Source organism: Odontesthes bonariensis, chromosome 13 (assembly GCF_027942865.1).
Source record: "Odontesthes bonariensis isolate fOdoBon6 chromosome 13, fOdoBon6.hap1, whole genome shotgun sequence".
In the NCBI taxonomy this organism is placed as follows: Eukaryota; Metazoa; Chordata; class Actinopteri; order Atheriniformes; family Atherinopsidae; genus Odontesthes; species Odontesthes bonariensis.
Window position 1 is genome coordinate 9110446 of NC_134518.1, and position 18807 is coordinate 9129252.

Sequence of the window (18807 nt, forward strand, 5' to 3'; positions counted from 1 at the left end):
ATATGCAACTTGCTAGAGCCACAACTCCAGAGAGAAACACACCGATCAAACCCAATTCCACCACACGCCCAGGTCCTCACCACCCTTAGATTTTTGGCTACGGGAACCTTTCAGAGGGAGATTAGAGACAGATCGGGGTTGTCCCAGTCCTCTGTGAGTCGTGCGCTCCCCTTGGTCATCAAAGCTCTCATCAGTTTATCACCTATGGTACATCAAATTCCCATACACCGCATGCCAGATTTGCACAATATTGCCATGAACGTGGGTATCCACCTGAACCAACCAGAAGGTGTGGTGCCATAAGACCCCCCTCATGGACCACCCCATCGAAGTGCCATCATGATGAGGCAACAACTGATTGCACGGCTTTACTTTCAGTCATTGAGCGCCTGCCCATGGCGAGATGTTTTTTTTTTTTTTTTTAAGTTATTTTCATATTAAACCATTTATTTTTTTATTTTGGTGACATTACAGGTGACATTGAATTGACAGGTGACATTGAATTAATAGCACTCCTAATTGCTTCCCATTTCTTCGCTTTAGCAGGTCCCGTAATTCGACAGCTGACACGACTAAAAATGACAGATTTTCCTTTTTGGATCTCTGAAAGCAGAACTTCAATCTCAGAGCCCGTAAAGTTGTTCTTTTTGCGCCTTGATGCCATTCTCATGACTCAGCACTCAACACTTCCTGGCACAGGATTGATTTAAATTTACTATCCTTGTGCACGTGCCCCTTAGATACGCACGGGTGGGATTAATCATTTACGCAGGTCGTTTACACATTTTTTCCGAAGTTAAGAGCGTTTGTTGAATCTGACGTGGCGTGTTCGTACGAGACCTTCGTACGAAAAAAGCAAGAGAAATTTAGAATAAAAATACAAAAATGTTCTTGCATGAGGCCCTATGTTAGGGAGTATGCTATATGCTATATCTTAGGGAGTGGCAGCACTGCCTAGGGAAATAATGCAATGTCACAATTTATATCTATAGATTTAGACTGTCTTTATATTACTTGTATTTTGGTGAAAGTGGGTTGTCTTTTCCAGACTTTAACATTGTACACTGGTTTTGGTGCCGAGTGTTTTTTAATTTGAAGAGATCAAAATGGGGGAAAAAACTGTCTAAAATGTGACATATTTGATTTTAATCCCTGTCTTAACGACCCAGTTTACTGCATCACGACCTCGGTATGTGGACTATAATGCCTGTTCATAAAAGCAACATGACCTTTAATCCCAATTTTTTCCATTATCTTACCTATCCAATCCTAATTTAACTCTAATTTTTTAAAATTATTTTGTATTCTGAGTAGAAAAAAATTAGCTCAAACCAACTTGTGCTTTTTGAACTGATCCTTTCCCCCCTGTTTTTAAGGAAATACTCACTGATTACAATGGAAAACATGCTGTATGTTCTTCTCCAGTCTTTAGACAATCTGTTGTCATGGCATGCAGCACTTGGTGAAGTTGATTTCAAGGTTCATCAGCCATGAAAAAAGTCATATGACTCTTTCCCTGTTGGTGCAGAATTAAATGATTTTAGATCAAACCTACTGCAAATTTTTTTAACACCATTCAAACAAGCTTCATTTGATCTGTTTTTAGAGAGATTCGAAGCAAACCTAGATTGGAGTCTCAATAGAAAGTGACACAACTTTCATTTTAGTATATTGTCTGTTCCAAAAAAAATTGCATTACTCACTCCTTTGTTTTTTAAGTTTAAACATCACTAAAGGACAGCACCATCACACTATTCACCCCACTTAAAATAAACAGTGTCCTGTTTCAGGGACAAGGTCCAGCAAGTTTTCCGCACTGGTGAGCGGCTCATTGGCTGTCTGTTGCCTTCCATCTTGGAACTGCATGACACTAGGGTGAGGGAAAGGGCACAAAGGATTGCCAGTGATCCTAAACATCAAGGTAACCATCTGTTTCACAGCTTTCCATTTTGAAATGGCTGATGGTACCCCAAAAATTACCTGGCCATACCAACAACCGCCTTCCAGAAGCTATCGGTCAAAATAACCACCACACTAGTGATGCGCGGGCCGGCCCGAGCCCGGCGGGACCCTCGGGCTAGCCCGCGGGCCGGGTGGAGTCGGGCCATTATTTTCTTAGAATCCACGGGTTGCGGTCGGGTCGGGTCAGATCACAGACAGTTATCATAATTACACCGTTAAAATCACACCTATGCACATCCGAGACAGCAGAATGCCAATTGACAGCGTCTGCACTTGTGTGCTTGCTCTCTCTCCCCCTGCGCACGGCACCAATGCTGAAGACCGCAGAATGCAAGCAAACAGGCAGCCTACTCACGTGAAGCTCTCTCTCTCTAAATTCATATGACATGCACAGAGCTTGGGTGTCTGATGTGGCAACGAAAAGTGGAATTACAACCATAATCGTCAGATGGATGTGCTGCGGTCAAGACTTTAGAGTAGCAACTGTATTGATGCAAGGGAAATTAAGGGTGAATGTGCGCAGCTTTTGGCAGCCTATGACATTACGCACCCCCTTGCGCGGCCGCAGACAGTTAATTTGTGTTTAATAGGCCTACATAAATAAATACTTATTCATTTAATTATTTTTTTTTAAGCGGGTTGGGTGGGGTCGGGTTAAAAATCATTGTGTAATCTTTCGGGTCGGGCGGGCTGGGTTGGCTGCGTGATGGGTCGGGTTGGGGCGGGCCGTAAAAATCATCGGCCCGCACAACACTACACCACACACTTAATCTGCATAAGTTTTCGTTTGAAAATACGTTGATATTCAATGAATTTGACTTTCCCAATACTTACTGTCTGAACATCCCAGTGTGAAAGCAAACTTTATCAAATTTAAGCCTCAGAAATGCATAGCATTGATTCCAGGGTGCCATAATTCATTTCATACATTTCAATCTATTCACTCTGACTTATTGTACGGTATGCTGAACTCGTGCACTGATGACTTCTCATTATACTTCCTCTTAGACCTCACTGTGCCATTTGTAAGACTGCCCAAATGCATATTTTTACTAAGGCTCAGTTGTACATCTTTTTGTCTGACCTTCATGCCACTTCTTGTTTAAGGGGTTCGTTTGCAAGGTTAGGGAGGTAGATCCTTTGATCTCATGTCATGGTATCAACATACAAGACGCTGCATATCTTGATAACTTGTCTGGATAAAGCACAAGTCAATGCTAGGTCTAAATGTAAGCAGTCAGATCAGCTGAGATGGCTCGCAGGTGTATCTGTTGTGACGACAATGTGACCAGAGTCAAAAGAAATAACATCAGTCCCACAGTTTGAAAGTCTTCATATTCCTGCTTAAACAAGTCTGACATAAGTCACAAGTATGTTAGTATTACTTCCTTCATGGTCATGGCTTACTAATTCACTAAAAGGATCAAATTTCAGAAACAAATCAAAAAAACAAGAGCAAATAACAGCAATACCAAGTGAAAAGTAAACATGCATGGATTGCAACCATTATTTAAATGCCTACATACAGATATAGGTTAATACCAGGTTAATAACCCATTGGAAATGGCTTGATTAGTGACAAGGGATCATTTTATGAAGTTAATTCAACAAATACTGAAAATTATTTATTTTTACATTTAAGTTTAAGAGGATCACTCGGGACTCTTTAAACAGAGACTTTCTGGAGCAAAAATAGAAGCCCCATGTTGTTGAGCTTTGACCCGGGGAACAGCTGGTCTGTTACAAATTGCAACCAATAGAAATTCACACCGTTTGATGGGACTCGTGTTTAAAAGAAATGGAAGCAATCTGTAGATAAGACAAAACTATTCTTGTTAATGCGCTGAAAATGCTGGCTTTGTTAAACACCCCGGAGAAAATGTATGAAATATGTTGTAATTGGTAGCAATTTTTTTTCAGCTCAAGTAGAAGAAAAAAAAATTGGATCATGAAAGAAAAAGTATTACATTAAGTACTTTATTTTAGCTCCTCTGGCTTAAAGCAATTCAATGTAACTTCTCAAAAAGCCCATTATGGAGCTCCCCCTACAGGTTTGGAGGTAATGTACGGTTACACTGTCGTAAATACAACATCCTTTCGCGTTCACGTTTGTTGACGAACCGGTGAGGAGTCAGAGGGTGCAAGCTATGTCGACCTAGAAGGTAAGAGTAATCAAATGTACCTGGGAGCGTGAGAGGGGTCTATTTGTTTTTGCGGTAGGTGTGCCAGAAAGCAAGTCGAAGTACTTCCGCTCAGCTCCCGGGCCGCTCCCGGGCCGGACCAGCAAAGTTACGTAGCGCAGTCATTCCAACTCAGACCCACGAAGAGCATAGGAGACAGGCCAATCGTAATATTAAAACTCATTCTAGCCGCATAATTTTTTTCAAGCTGTTATTTTAAGGTAGAAATGTTACATAGTAGTACTTTAAAGGTGATAGAGAAAGGTTGAATGGGGCATTAATCCTTGTTCTGTGATGTGATATGTAGCCCAAAACAAATTGGTTGGGTCTGTAATGGCTCAGAACCTCCCTAAAAGGCTCTCTGAAACTATGCTGGGTTTAGAATGCGTCGTTTGCCCTTATTGGCGTCGTTTCAGAGCTTATCTGGCAACCTCATTATGAAATGCAGGTAGGTGTTGGCGCTATTCGGTTGCCGTTGCTTGATTGGCTGCCCTTGCTCTCACTGAAAACAGAGCTATAGAGTAATACACTGATTGAAAAGAAAGCTCATTCCCTTTAGACGAACAAGCCAGAGCTAACGTGCAATTCTTACAACAGGAATATGGCACAACACACATTTCAAACTAAATAAAATGTGATACTTACAGGCTGTACTGATTGCTGGGGTTGATTTTGTTCAGAATCAGAATCAGAATTTGTTTTATTGCCATTGTTAGTGAACAGTGTTCACTAACTAGGAATTTGCTGCGGCGTAAGGTGCAAACATGTAACATAGGATATAATAATAAAAAATAAAGAATAAAAATATATGAATATAAAATGTACAAGGTGTGTACAACAATACACAGTATCCAATATACAGAGAAACAACAGTGCAGCTTCATTAGTGCAATTTTAATGATGGTAAAGTGACTGGGGCAGGTTATGAGGTGATTATGAAGTGTTCGTAAGTCCAACTGCAAGAGGGAAAAAACTGTTTTTGTGACTGGAGGTTCTGGTCCGAATGGACCGAAGCCTCCTGCCCGAGGGGAGTGGTGCAAATAGTCCATGTGCAGGGTGAGAAGGGTCAGCTGTGATCCGACCTGCTCGCCCCATAGTCCTGGAGACGTGCAGCCGATCACCTTCTCAGCGGAGCGCACAACTCGCTGTAGTCTGTGTCTGTCCCTGTCGGAACTGACCCTGTACTGAGCAAAATTCCGACTGAAGCCTGCTCGGAATCGTGCAAGGTTTGTGAAACTGTACTCCGTGAAATGCGCAGAGCAAAGGAAAAGTCGGCGGTTGTATGTACTGGGGATGCTGTTAAAAATAAATAAAAGCCATTGATTGCGAACATTGCTTTCCGGGGGAAGAATATGTAACAATCGTAGTCCGCTTTCACAGCCTTGGAAGGCACACCAGTTCCTGTTTCTCGCCGAAGGAGCGTGTCTGAAAGGGAGTGGCTGTGGATTTGGGTGTGGGGGGACGATTGCTGAAAAAGTGACATCACTTTTTCACAAAAACGGATTGGCACTTTTTCTGGGGGATATTCAAAAAAGGGAGTACTTGAAACAGGTTTTGACACTTGCTGGCACTTCGTGTGTACTCCCCACAGCGGGGAGACTCAGAACTAACACCAAAAACGTGAAAAAGATGATTTTGATTCTCTATCCCCTTTAAATAACAGCTTGAACTCTTTAGGGACGTCACTACAGAAAAAGAATACTCTTCCTCAGTCAGGTTCCAGTTTGTCGTATCAGCTTCGCAGGATGGAGCCTTGTTATGGATGATATCTTTCCATACGATAAATTTGACCTCAGATTTGTCAGTGTTGGGTTTGCAGGACACGGATGTGACTCCAGAGGTGTGAAGCAAACTTGGTTTATTAAAAAAAAACAAGGTTAACAAAAGGCGCGGCTGAGCGGGATGAAAAAACTAGACTGTGGGGACAAAAATATGAATATGACTGTGACCAGAAAAAAACAAATGACTAGACATGGCATGAACAAAAGCACTTAGTTGTGGCGTGGCGTGGCGTGGCGTGGCGTGTGAAGACAGAGAAGGAATTCACAAAACAAAAGGGGAAACCTGGAAACTAAATACTGAACTGGGTGATTGGTGAATAAGTGCAGCTGGGGACAATGAAAACAGGTGATGTGAGTGAACTAATGACCTGACATGGGAAGTGAGGGAAAAGCAATGACAAAACTTAACTAAACGTTAAACTAAGACATGACTACGGATAAAAACACAAAACCAAAAACAGGGGGAAAACCCCATGAATGTGACAAGATTGAGACGGTTTCTTTCCTGAAGAAACATTTGAACGCCCTTAAAGATGCATTATGATCCTGAAACATTACCTCAGCATCACCAAACCTTCTTTCAACTGATAGAATGAGAAAGCTGTCCAAAACTGTCCATCTGTATAAATACCGTAGAGGCAATCACTGCCATCTCCCCTGGTCCTTCACCTGACATCAACCCCAACTCATCAGTGATGGAGAGAATTTGTTTTCTTCATATCCGTCATCTAAAGTTCCAGCATCATCTCCTTGTCCAATGCAGATCAGTGATTGATCACTGAATATCACTTTCATCCAACCATCCACTGTCCATGACTCTTCTCGCTTCTCCACTGACTCCTCTTTCTGGCCATTTGTTTTTCTTTTTTTTTTTGTCCACTTTCTATTTTCAAGACATTGAGTTTTCTGTCCTGATGCTTTGACGTCTTCCTTGGTCGAGCTGTATGTTTCCTTTTTACAATCTTCCCATTTTGTTTGTACTTGCTCCAAATTTGAGCTCAGCTGACGGGGAGAAACACACACTTTAGCCACACTCTGAGTTGAATTACTTTCTTTTGTTTTTTAAATCTTTTTATGCCTTTATTATAGGAGAGTGAAGAGAGACAGGAAGCAAAGGGCAGAGAGAGGGAAATAACACGCAGCAAAGGGCCGTCCGATGCGGGATTCGAACCGGGGCCAGCTGCACGAGGACTATAGCCTCTGTACATGGAGCGTCTGCTGTACCCACTACGCCACAGACAGCCCCCTGAATTACTTTCTTAAAATTTTTTAGAATCCTTTCCATGGTTTCGTAGAACAGCTCTGTGAAATGAAGACTTATTTGCATATTCGGCCTTAATGTTTAGACTTGTTCAGGTACAAAGCCATAATATTCAATAATAGTTTTGTTTAATTTCTGTGATTTCCGCCCACCCCAAATAATAAATGACCTGAATGAACATCTTTAAAATGTAGTGATTCCATCATTTTTTATTTTATTTTTTCCAAGACTTGCATATCCAACAATTAATGGTGTGCTTATTTTAACTCAAATGATAACGATTCTCTAAGCCTAATCCGTTTAAACTGCACACATCTATAAAAATATGTACAGGTCAGATGAGAAAACTTTTTTTTTTTTTATTTCTGAGCTATTTTGAAGGGAATTATGTTTTCATTCATAAAATTGAAAATAAAAAACAACATTTAGAGAAACTGTATATGTAATTTATCTACATAATTTTCGATACTGGCTTCAAGTACTGAGCTGTATCCTTCCTCCGTAGTGCATCACACCTTCACTTCACTCAGTTTTGGTTTCTTCGTCAACCCTGGAGATCATTTCTCTCTATGGCCAATAGGGGGCAACAATGTGGCACTGTTCACCATCCTGAAACACCAAAAGCCCAACAGCAACACTTCCACAGTTGCTCTGCCTCTCTCCACCACATACAGCACTCCCTTTGTTATCTGCCCACCTCTCTAATCTTTCTACTTAAACCTCTTTTCTGTCTCGCAATCTTTCCTCGTGCTCCTGACAGTAAAGCCTGTCATGTCCAAGCTCAATATAGAGGAAAGGAAAACAAAGCCACGGGTGCACGCATAGATTTGAACTTCAGAGTGCAGCTACAGTTCAGTAAAAGAAAACAGTCTTTCCCTGCGCGCGCGCACGTTTCTGGTGGTGCTGAAGGAACAGCGACAATATCCCATCCATTTCTATTTGGTTTCTAATCTCCAACATCAGTCACTTGTTTGGGCATAAGAAGGTGTTTGCTATCAGGCAAGAACTGCGGGTTTGAGTATCAGCACGCGCGGAGGAAAAAAATTCCTTATTTCTTTCCTTTGCTCACAGCGCTATCTATGTCTATCTGTGGCTTCTCTGCGCTCTCTTTAAACACTTAACATAAAATTCTCTGCGAGAGATGAGATATTATATGTGTCTTATCGGTCCTCCTCCGGGCAGGTGGTGAAGTATCTGAAGGCAGTCGTGGAGGGGAAGTATTTTACATCTGCGAAAGGCAAAAAGAAAAAGCGAGAGGTTGGTGCAACCTCGGAGCCAAAATTAGGGTTACTTCTCCTTTTCCGTTCTAATCACAGAGGCGGACACTTCCCTCTTGTTGCTCCTCTTGTCTGCCCATCTTTCTGTCCACTCTGTAGCGCAAAAGGGAGGAGATCCAGCTCCCCGTCCCCCTACCCCCGCCCCCTCCGCTCCTTTGGAGGACAACCCAAAAGAAGCGGCTCAGGGCTTCGCGCATTTCCTTCTGTCCCGCTGCTCCCAGCACTGCAAAACGGATTTCCAAAACTCATTCCAAGTGGATTCTTGTTATGTACCTGTCTCTGTCTCTCTGTGTGTGATTTTGGCATTTTAAGCGGAGCCCGGGATTCCATCTTGTTAGAAGAGAAGAGGCAGAGCCCTCTGACCTGCAAGGGACGGATTACTGGGGGGAAAGAAAAGTATAAAGACGGGAGAAATGGGGAGCACGCGCTCTCTCATTTTCAACATCTTTTCGTTGCTTGTTTTCACTCTAATTAATTGATCTCTTATGTGGGTTGATTAATATTGCTAACGAGCTGACTGGTTGATTGATTATTGGACATTATCACCCGAGAGACTTGGACTTGTGGGGGGGATTTAAGAAGGAAGGTGAAGCCTGCACTGCAGTTTGCAGCTCTTGGCAGGAGGCGATGCTTCTCCGGCAGCACATCTGGATTGATTAATTGACTAATCGATGTACTGAACCTGTAAAGTTAGAACCTGCTCATTATTATCTCATCATACCGGCAAAAGCTCAGTCTTAAAAAGCGCATATATCAATGTTTAATGTTTCCACCCACTTAGGAACATTACACGACTGTTGAAGAGATCGTAAAGCAATAAATATCAACCTTCGACAATCTTTCTTTGAGGTCGATGTGACTACCTTAAATCTGCGGGGTAGCACAAGGGAAGAAAGTACCATAAAGTACAACAAGAATGAATATAAACTTAGAATCTTCACAACAGCTCAGCTGTGTGAACATTGCGAGAATTTAGTGGAGATTATTGTGGCGCAAGTGTTTCCCGGGATTCCAGTTTGGAGATTGGAAGTTATTTTTGGCTGCGCAAAGTAGAGCGACTCCTCCACACCACTTCCCCGGACAGAGACAGGCCGAGCGCAGAGGTCTACCTGCTTGTCTCTGTCTTACGTCCCGTCCTGAGAGACAGAAGCGGGATAGACTGAGGGCGGAGGAGAGCAAAAAAGAGAGCGGGATGCGTAACTGCAGTTAACTGGAGCAGACTTTCGCCTTCCAACATCTTGGAGAAGGAAGGCGAGGGGAAAGGTTTATTTCCCGTACAGAGGCTGTCTGTTAGAGAGTACAGAGAGGTGAAAAAGAGACTACCCTCTTCAGCTGTTTATCCTTCCCTCCTCCTGTCACTTTGGAGCGGAGGAATTTGTCACCGCAGGTCAGATTTGGTGGTGGGATTATTTCGTCTCGTTTTCGTCTGGTCAAGATTCTGCCATCTGCGCCGTTTTGGATTCGGGATTAGTTCCACCGTAACGCCAGGTAAGGGGATACCGCGCGCCTGTGTGAAGGATTTACTTCACGGGCTGTTTGTGTGTGATGCCAAGTGTTGGAGAGGTGGAAAGAGAAAATGTAGCCCGTGCGTGCGATTGGTCCGTGCGTGCGCGTTAGAGGTGAGAGACCCAGAAGGCTCACAGACGGAGCTTGAGTTTGTGCATGTGCGTGCGTGTGTGTGGGTCGCTCAGTGGATTGCGGTGGATTTGTATCCGCGCACACGTGAGAGGCCAACGAAAAGGAAAACTTGGGTTGAAAAAAAATCAACTCTTTAACCCTGTGACAGGACAATTTGCGGCCTTGACTCCTATCCAAAGCCATTAGGCATCATCAAACTGCACGTGAGTATGTGTAACATGAAACAGATTCGCCTCTGGAAAGAAAAGGAACGCGGAGAGTATTCACATCTAAAGAGCCAGATGGAGGTTCAGGAAAACTGTTTTAATGAGTTCATATTCATACTTAATCTTTTTTCCAATCTTCAATTGTAGATATATTATGAAACAGTGGCCCCTGAGTACAGACATGTAAAAGGTCCCCAAAGTCTCCTGTGGAGGAGCAAAACACCCACACACTCCGATGAGGACACAACTGCATCATTTTACTGTCATTTATAGATATTGTGTGGCTTTCCTGTCTTTAATCGATTTTCTTTTTCGTGTCGTTTCTTTTTATTTTTTTTTTAATTTTAAATATTCTTTTTTTTTTTTTTTTGGCATGCTCCTCTAATAGCTGTGTATGTCTTTTATGGAGACTTTGAATCTCTCTCTCTGAGGTCCTCCCCTTGTCTTCGGGATAATTTGAAGTCTTTGGTTGTTAAACATTTTTTGCGGCTCCTTTGCATCTCATCTGCATCTCTAAAGTCATATTGTCTTTCTTTGTCTTCCTAAAGCAACTTGGCATCTTTTTACAATTATTTGCATTTCTTTTGTGTTTGTTTAGCAGCTTTTGTGGTCATTTTAATGTCTCTCAGCTCGTGAATGAGAAATATCACAAGTCTGTTTAGTAACTGCCTTTACATGAAATGACCTGTTCCTTATTTGCCCTTAACCCTATCATTAAAACACTGAAAGACTACTACTAAATTTGCGAGTTAGCATGTTGGTGAACTTCAGCATACACTTATGTGCTCAAAGAATTCCGTTGAGCTGGCTGGTGTGATGCACCTTTGGGTGAAAGGGTGCCGTTTACAATCAACTGTATAATTTTCCCATTTGTTCAAGTCTTTGGAAACACAGACGCTGTTTGTGTGAGTGCTTTACAGCACAAGCAGGTGCTTTCTCTCCCTTCGTCTCTCCCTCTCTTTTTCCCTCTCTGTAAGGTTGCACAAGGAAAGAGAGTTTATGTGTGCGTGTGTTTTGGTATCACAATGGGGACCGAAAGCTGACAGGATACCGACTTTATTGGGAGTTCCTGTAAACATGGGGACCAAATTGTGGTTCCCATGGATGCAGAATGATTTTCGAGGGTCACGACTTGGATCAAAGGTAAGGGTTATGAATTCAGTTATGTTTAGGTTCAGGGTCAGGGTTGTGGATTCGATTTTGATATTTAAGTTTGGGTAAGGGGCTAGAAAATGCCTTTTGCCAATGTGTCCCCATAGGGATGAAGGAACAAACATGTGTATGTGTGCCAGAGATCTGTGACAGAAAGTGTAGGCTTATAGTATTAATGGTGCGTTTGAGAGGAGAGAGGAAAACAGAGTGCATTTGTATCTTTCAAAGTGTGTGTGCTACAATGCACCAGGAGGGCATTCATGCGCCCACACACACACACACACACACACACACAAAAGGAAAGGATGCACAAGGTTTAATTTTATCAGCCGTTTAGCAACAAGGTGCACATCAATTGTCAGAACAGAGGGAGACTTAGCACCCACCAGAGGTGCAGGTCTGTGTGTGTGAGTATGTTGATTTATTATGTGAGCCCAGTGTTTTATAGATCAGACCAGTCGGTAGATGAACTGGCAGCAGAACGACTCCGTCACATTGACCAACATCAGCCATCTGTTACTGGGATGCGGATGGGCCGTTTACAAAAGGGATGCAGTCGTGAGAGAAAAACGCAGGAAATGGAGACAGAAACAAGACACTAATGTTTAAATAATCCATTACTTATTGGAGTCAGGAATTTAAAACCTAAGCGTTTGTAAACATCTCAAAAGTAAAAGCACTCCATCTGCAGCTAAATGTATCTGGTGACTGAGAATATTGTTATTGATTAAATACATGAATCATTAATACGAACGCACATAAAGCAGCATTTCATATGCAGTGTGTATTTGATGTGTGGTTGAAGTGGTTCCCAGCCTAGGGGCCACATCCCGTTTATTGGGTCACAAGATGAACATGAGGGGCCATGAACAAAGTGCTTGTGCACACAAGTTATTTGTATTTGTATATCAGACTTTTCGTGGTGAAATAATACATACTTGTGGGTTCAGAGTAGGAAAAGAGAGAAGTAGAAGGTCTGCCAACAGTAAGGACTGAGAATGGAGGAAAGCACTGCACAAAGAACACAGGAGAGAATCACAGATGACTGGCAACTATATCATGAGATCATGATCACCTAATTTTTAATAGGTACTCCTCATGCTGCCACAAGAGCTCTGACCAGTCAGGATGTGGACAAAGAACCTCCGAAGGTGTCCTGGAACCCACTCCACAACCCACATGGGGAATGTCTTGCTGAACAGCATATGGGTTTTGTATAGGCAGCCTTGCATTGCCTGACAACATGCCCAGATACCACAAGCCCAGGATGCAGCGACGAGATCTCTAAAAATGGTGTTGAGAGGTTTTGATTGAACATGCAACAACATCGCTGTCAGACAAGAAATTATGTAAAAATGTATATACTTTTGAATCTTTACAGCTATTCCAGGAAAAAATAAACACACACACACATTGACAGTCCTGCCTTGTTGGACAATCTAAATCTTCAGCAAAACCAAACATGTAGGTTACTAGATCTGAGGTTAATGTTTCTTGTGGTGAAGCACGGTGGTGGAGGGCCTAGGACTTCATGATGGCTCCAGCATGTGCAGCTTGCCATCTACCGGTTCTGCAATGTTTGTTACGTTGGATGTTTGACGGAGATGTGGATTCAGATCGGTGAGTCTATCCAGTTCTCTGAACTGCTCCCACCGGATTGTGTGTATTTCAGCTCCCCCCGTACCACCGGCCGAGGTGGTGGGGTAGCATCGTGTGCGCACAATTAACCCTTCAACTGCCTATGAATTCTCTGTAGCTTTTTGTAACTCTGCACTGCAGGATTACGACTGTAGTCTCACTTCTGATAAACTCTTGGACATGTTTAATGGAATCTGTACTGACATATTAGAATCAGTGGCTCCCTTTAGGTGCAAACGCTCTAAGTCAGGAGGTGAGCCTTGACTGTATGACACCACCAAGACGCACGTGTAGACTTGCCGAGAGAAAGTGGAAGAATAATAATTTACAAGTTTCCTTAGATAATGAAAGTCTCTTCGAATATCAAAAAGCTGTCAAATCTGCTAAAAGTCAGTTTCTAGCCAATCTTGTGTCAGATAACAGTCATAAACCTCAGTTTCTATACTTTTTCTATTTCTATTACTTTGAATAATCTTTTGAATCCTTGTGATCACAGTGCTATTACTCCTTCATCCAAACTGTGCGAAGATTTCCTGAAATTTTTTATTGAAAAAATTCCTGATATTAGTTCTTCTCTTTTGCCGTCTGCATCAGATCCTGCTGTCCCTCCTATATGCCCTGCTGTTATTGAGAAATTTGAGCAAGTCTCCCTCTTATTTTTAACTGATGTTTTACAGCACCTCAGTCTCTCCTATTGTCCTCTTGATAGCATCCCACCCTACCTTTTTAAGGAGGTTTTCCATACCATTGGCCCTTGTGTTGTGAATCTGATGAATTCATCTTTGATGTCCGGCTGTGTTCCAGCTGCTTTAAAACATGCTGTGGTTCAGTCCCTCATCAAAAAGCATAACCTTGACCAAACAATTCTATCAAACTTTAGGCCCATCTCCAAGCTTCCTTTTCTTTCTAAGATCTTGGAGAAGGTGGTATATGAACAGCTTCAATCTTTTATTAATCAAAATGGTACTTCAGAGAAGTTCCAGTCCGGGTTCAAGTTACGCCATAGTACAGAAACGGCGCTTTTAAAAATTATTAATGATCTTCTTTTGACAGCTGACTCTGGTGGCTCTGCTGTCCTGGTCCTTTTGGATCTGACAGCTGCCTTTGACACAGTGGATTATAAAATTCTTCTGTCTCGTTTGAACACCTGTGTGGGTATTAGAGGCACTGTTTTGAAGTGGTTTCAGTCCTATCTCTCAGACAGGAGCTTCTCTGTCCAACTGGCCAGTACTCTTTGGCCACTTCCCCCCTAAGTTGTGGAGTGCCTCAAGGTTTTGTTTTAGGCCCCCTCCTCTTCTCGTTATATACGATGCCCTTGGGATCCATTTTTAGAAAGTACAACATCTCTTTTCATTGCTTTGCCGATGATGTACAAATCTATTTACCCCTAAAGACAAATGAGCGAGCCTTTGTTCAGGCTCTACTAGATTGCCTTAAAGATATCCAGACTTGGATGGAAGTAAACTTTCTGTCTTTGAACAAAGGCAAAACTGAAATAATTTTATTTGGTCAACAAAATCTGCTAGATGGATCTGACAGTGCCATTGGCTCCCTTAAGTTTTATTGTCATCTTTTTGCAAGGAACCTTGGCGTTATGCTAGAAAGTAACTTTAGGTTTGATAAACAGATATCCTATATAGTCAAGACAAGCTTCTTTCTACTTAGACTGTTGGCAAAAGCGAAAGCTTATCTCCTAGGAAATGTCCATGAAAGATTAATTCACACTTTTATTACATCACGTTTAGATTATTGTAATTCCGTCTTTGTTGGGCTTGACCAGACAGCATTGCGCCGTTTGCAGGTCGTTCAAAATGCTGCTGCCCGCTTGCTGTCTGGAAAGAAAAGGCGTGAGCACATCACCCCTGTCTTTGCCTCTTTACACTGGCTGCCTGTTAATTTTAGGATTCAGTTTAAGGTTTTATTAATTGCTTTTAAATGTGTAAATGGTTTGGCACTACCTTATTTATCAGAGCTTCTACAGCTCGACAATTCTGCAAGGACACTTCGGTTGTCAAACCAGCTGCCCCTGGCAGTACCTAGGTCCAGGCTCTCCACTCGTGGAGACCGAGCCTTCTCAGTAGCGGCTCCTAAGCTGTGGAACAGCCTACCTCTCCATGTTAGAGCTGCACAGTCTGTTGAGCATTTTAAAACACTCCTCAAAACGCATCTCTTCTCATTGGCATTCACTCCCAGCTGAGCTAGGAATCTTGGCTCTCTTGCTTTCTCTTTATCCCTCTTACTCTTTATTTTCACTTTTAATCTTAATTTATTTTATATTGAATGATTAGTATCCCTTGTGTTGTATTTGTTGTTGTTGTGTTTATGATTATTTTTATTATGCTTTTGCTTCTGTACAGCACTTTGGTCGACTGAGGTTATTTTAAATGTGCTCTATTAATAAACTATGATGATGATGAAGTAGAATGCTGAAAATGCATAATAATAAAAACTCCTTTAACCTTAAAGATGTGTGGTGCTTGTGCTAATGAGCCAACACAATGACAATAATAGATCAAATAGAGACAGAAAAGTAGAAAGGAGGCATGAATGGAGAGTTCAGAAACAAAAAGAATTGTGCAATTATAGCAGATAGGGAAAAAGAGGAACCTAAGATAGATGATGGAAAGTGGAAGAGTGACAAACAGAGGAAGAGGAGAAGAGGAGAAGAGGAGCTCAGTGCTGACGGAGTTACTGCTGCTTAGCAGTATAATTGCTCCATGGTAAAGCTAATTCATTTTCTCACCTGATGCTCCTGTGATATATTGAATCCCAGCGTAGCCGGTGAAATAAGGTCTAAAAAGGCACTATAGTTCCTCTAAATGTTTTATCCACCATGTTGGACTATTAACAAAACAAAAAAAGAATAAAACAGTAGGAGATGTAAAATGAGAACAGAGGAGATATGGTGAAGTAAGAAGGGGTGGCAGATTTAGAGACATGAAGACAGCAGAGAAGAGAGGGATGGGAGATCCATAAATTGTGTAAGGGATGACGAGGCACCAAGAGTTGCTGGTAATGAACGAAAAGAAGAGCACTGGCCTGGACGACAAAGGGATGGAGGGAGGGAGAAAGAAACAGATGGAGGATGCTTTTAATGAGCTATAAGCTTGATGACTATATATTTGAGTGATTTTAAATGTGACCCCTTTGCTTTGGTTATTCTTCCCACTTATGGTTGTTCGTTTGAAATCCTCTGAGAAACAAGTAAAAATAAACTCAGATTTCAGACGTAACACAGTTCCAAATGGGTTCCTAAACACCAATGAAGAGGCATTTCCCCCAAGGGAAGGACACTCGCCAGTGTTACTTGCTGTTGGTTGACCCCTCTTGCTCTTGCAAGAAGCATTACACACAGTACCGTCATGCTTGGTAAAAACAAGTGTGCTTGCTGACAGTCACCTCCAGCTATTTTTTTGGAGCCACCACTCTGTAGCTTCAGACGAAACCTCAAAGCAAACTGGCTGACACAACAGTCTCACCACAAGCTCAATTTAGTAACTGCTTTGAGTCATTCTGCATGATGTTCAGCAGCGCATGGAGCCTGAATGTGGGTATACTCCATGAGCAACCTTGCCTCCTAAAATTGATGTTTCTGTACAACTGAATTGCTATTGTGAAACTACATTTTAAAAGAATATTAGCTGTGATTCAGTTCTCTTTTCTATTAAATTGATTGAGGCCATATTTCTATCAACATGTTTGGCATGTTTGCCTGCAGTCCATCTCAAACATCAATTCAACATATAAATGCTATTCATAAAAAAAAAAACAAAGTGTCACCAGTGAATTTGATTCAGCCAGTAATTATGCTACTGTCACAGTGGGTGGAGTGTGAGGCGTGGAAGGACACGGATGCAAATTTTCAGAAAGCGAACTTGGTTTATTAATTAAAAAAAAAAAGTCAAAACAAAGCGCGGCTGAGCCGGATGACAAAACTAGACTTTGGAAACAAAACATGAGTATAACTGACAAAAAAACAAAACAAAAACCCCAAAAGACTTGGCTTGACATAACATGAAGGTACTTAGCTTGACGTGGCAGGTGAAGGATTTCACAAAGACTGAGAAACCAGAGAGCCTAAATACTGCGGGAACTCATGAGTGAATGGATGCAGGGCAAAACTTAACTAAACATGAACTTAAAAACTAAGACATGATAAAACACAAAATAACTAAAAACATGGGGAACCCCCCCCAAAGGGATGTATCCCAGACAACCCAAAAACCTGTGGGTGGGAGGAAGGGAGGAACTCAAAACTGGAGGTGGTCGGCCAGAATTCCGGCGACATGGCGGCAGGAGCCGATCTGGCGGATGGCCAGACATCCAGTGACGTGGCAGGAACGTCCGGAGACCGTCCGGAGACCGCCCAGCGGGCGGCCAGACAAGGGATGTATTCCAGACATCCCAAAATGTGGGTGGGAGAGAGGGGCTCGAAGCTGTGGCTCTCTGGGCTCTAGCTCTCTGGGCTGAGGGTCTTTGGGCTGTGATGCTGGAGAGGTGAGGGAGGATGTGTACAGCGCAGCTACTTTTTCTGGCTCCATGCCAAAAATGTCCAGCACCACGCTGTATACTCCTCACCTCCGCCCAGATGGGTGACACAACCGACATGTTCTGCAGGACCCGCTTCTGTAAAAAGTCCAGAAGATAATTTGCTATGTCCAGTTTTTGCCAGGAGGTGCTGCTCGGTCCCGAGCGGTGCCCGAAGTCCCCAACCAGCTCCCAAAATGCCGCATAGTCCGCCGTGTGAAAAAAAATAGACTGTGGAACCAAAACATGAGTATGACTGTGACAAAAAAAACAAATGCTTGGCTTGGCTTGGCTTGGCTTGGCTTGGCTTGGCTTGGCTTGGCTTGGCTTGGCTTGGCTTGGCTTGGCTTGGCTTGGCTTGGCTTGGCTTGGCTTGGCGAAGACGGTGAAGGATTTCACAAAGACTGTGAGAAACCAGAGAGCCTAAATACTGTGGGAACTGATGAGTGAATGGATGCAGCTGAGAGAATCGAACATGGGTGTCGCAGACGAGCTAATAAACTAAACATGGGGACTGAGGTAACAGAAACTGTGGGGAAAACAATGGCAAAACTAAAACATGGCAAAACTTAAGAACTGAACATGAACTTAAAAACTAAGACAAGTTATAAACTAAAACATGATAAAACACAAAAGAACTAAAAACATGGGGAAAACCCCATGGACGTGACAGCTACATCTGCAGGTAATTGGAAAGCAATAAGTGAGCTGTATTGAAAAGTAATTTCAGAGAGGCAGGCTGCTATGTGCTATAGGCTTAGAACATTATTAAGACTAAAAGGTCCTTTACAACTAGCGAATGGACTCTGAGCTGAGGTCATCATTTCTAATGACTAGAATGGAGGTTGGATTAAGCATTATCATTATTTTGTCATCTTTGGAGGGTTATAATTGTCAAGTAATGGTTGGAATAGGTCATATATGTTCACATTTGTTGTTCAAGACCCATACCGTATCTGTTAATAATGCAACTTGCATAGCACTTTTTCAAAGCTTGTACATTCTACTGGTCAAACCAGCTGGTAGGGAAAGACATTTCAAGTTTCTAGATCCCAAAAATACATGCAATAAGTTGGCCCAAAGACAAGTGCAGTATCTGTGTTCCGGACAGTTCGTGATGTAGGTATTTCAGGTTTGTTTCTTACATGCCTTATGTTCCCATTTTACTTTCTTTTCGTCTGGTCA

The 18807-nt window shown here is 42.4% G+C and overlaps 1 protein-coding gene across 2 annotated transcripts in view; it reads left to right on the top strand.

Annotated features, from left to right (window-relative positions):
- Positions 1-8635: 8635 nt before the first annotated feature.
- Positions 8636-18807, top strand: part of il1rapl2 (interleukin 1 receptor accessory protein-like 2) — a 516058-nt gene continuing 505886 nt past the window's right edge. For both annotated transcript variants that reach the window (XM_075480861.1, XM_075480862.1), the window contains exon 1: positions 8636-9949. The gene's annotated coding sequence lies outside the window, so the exon portion shown is untranslated. The remainder of the gene's footprint in view (positions 9950-18807) is intronic.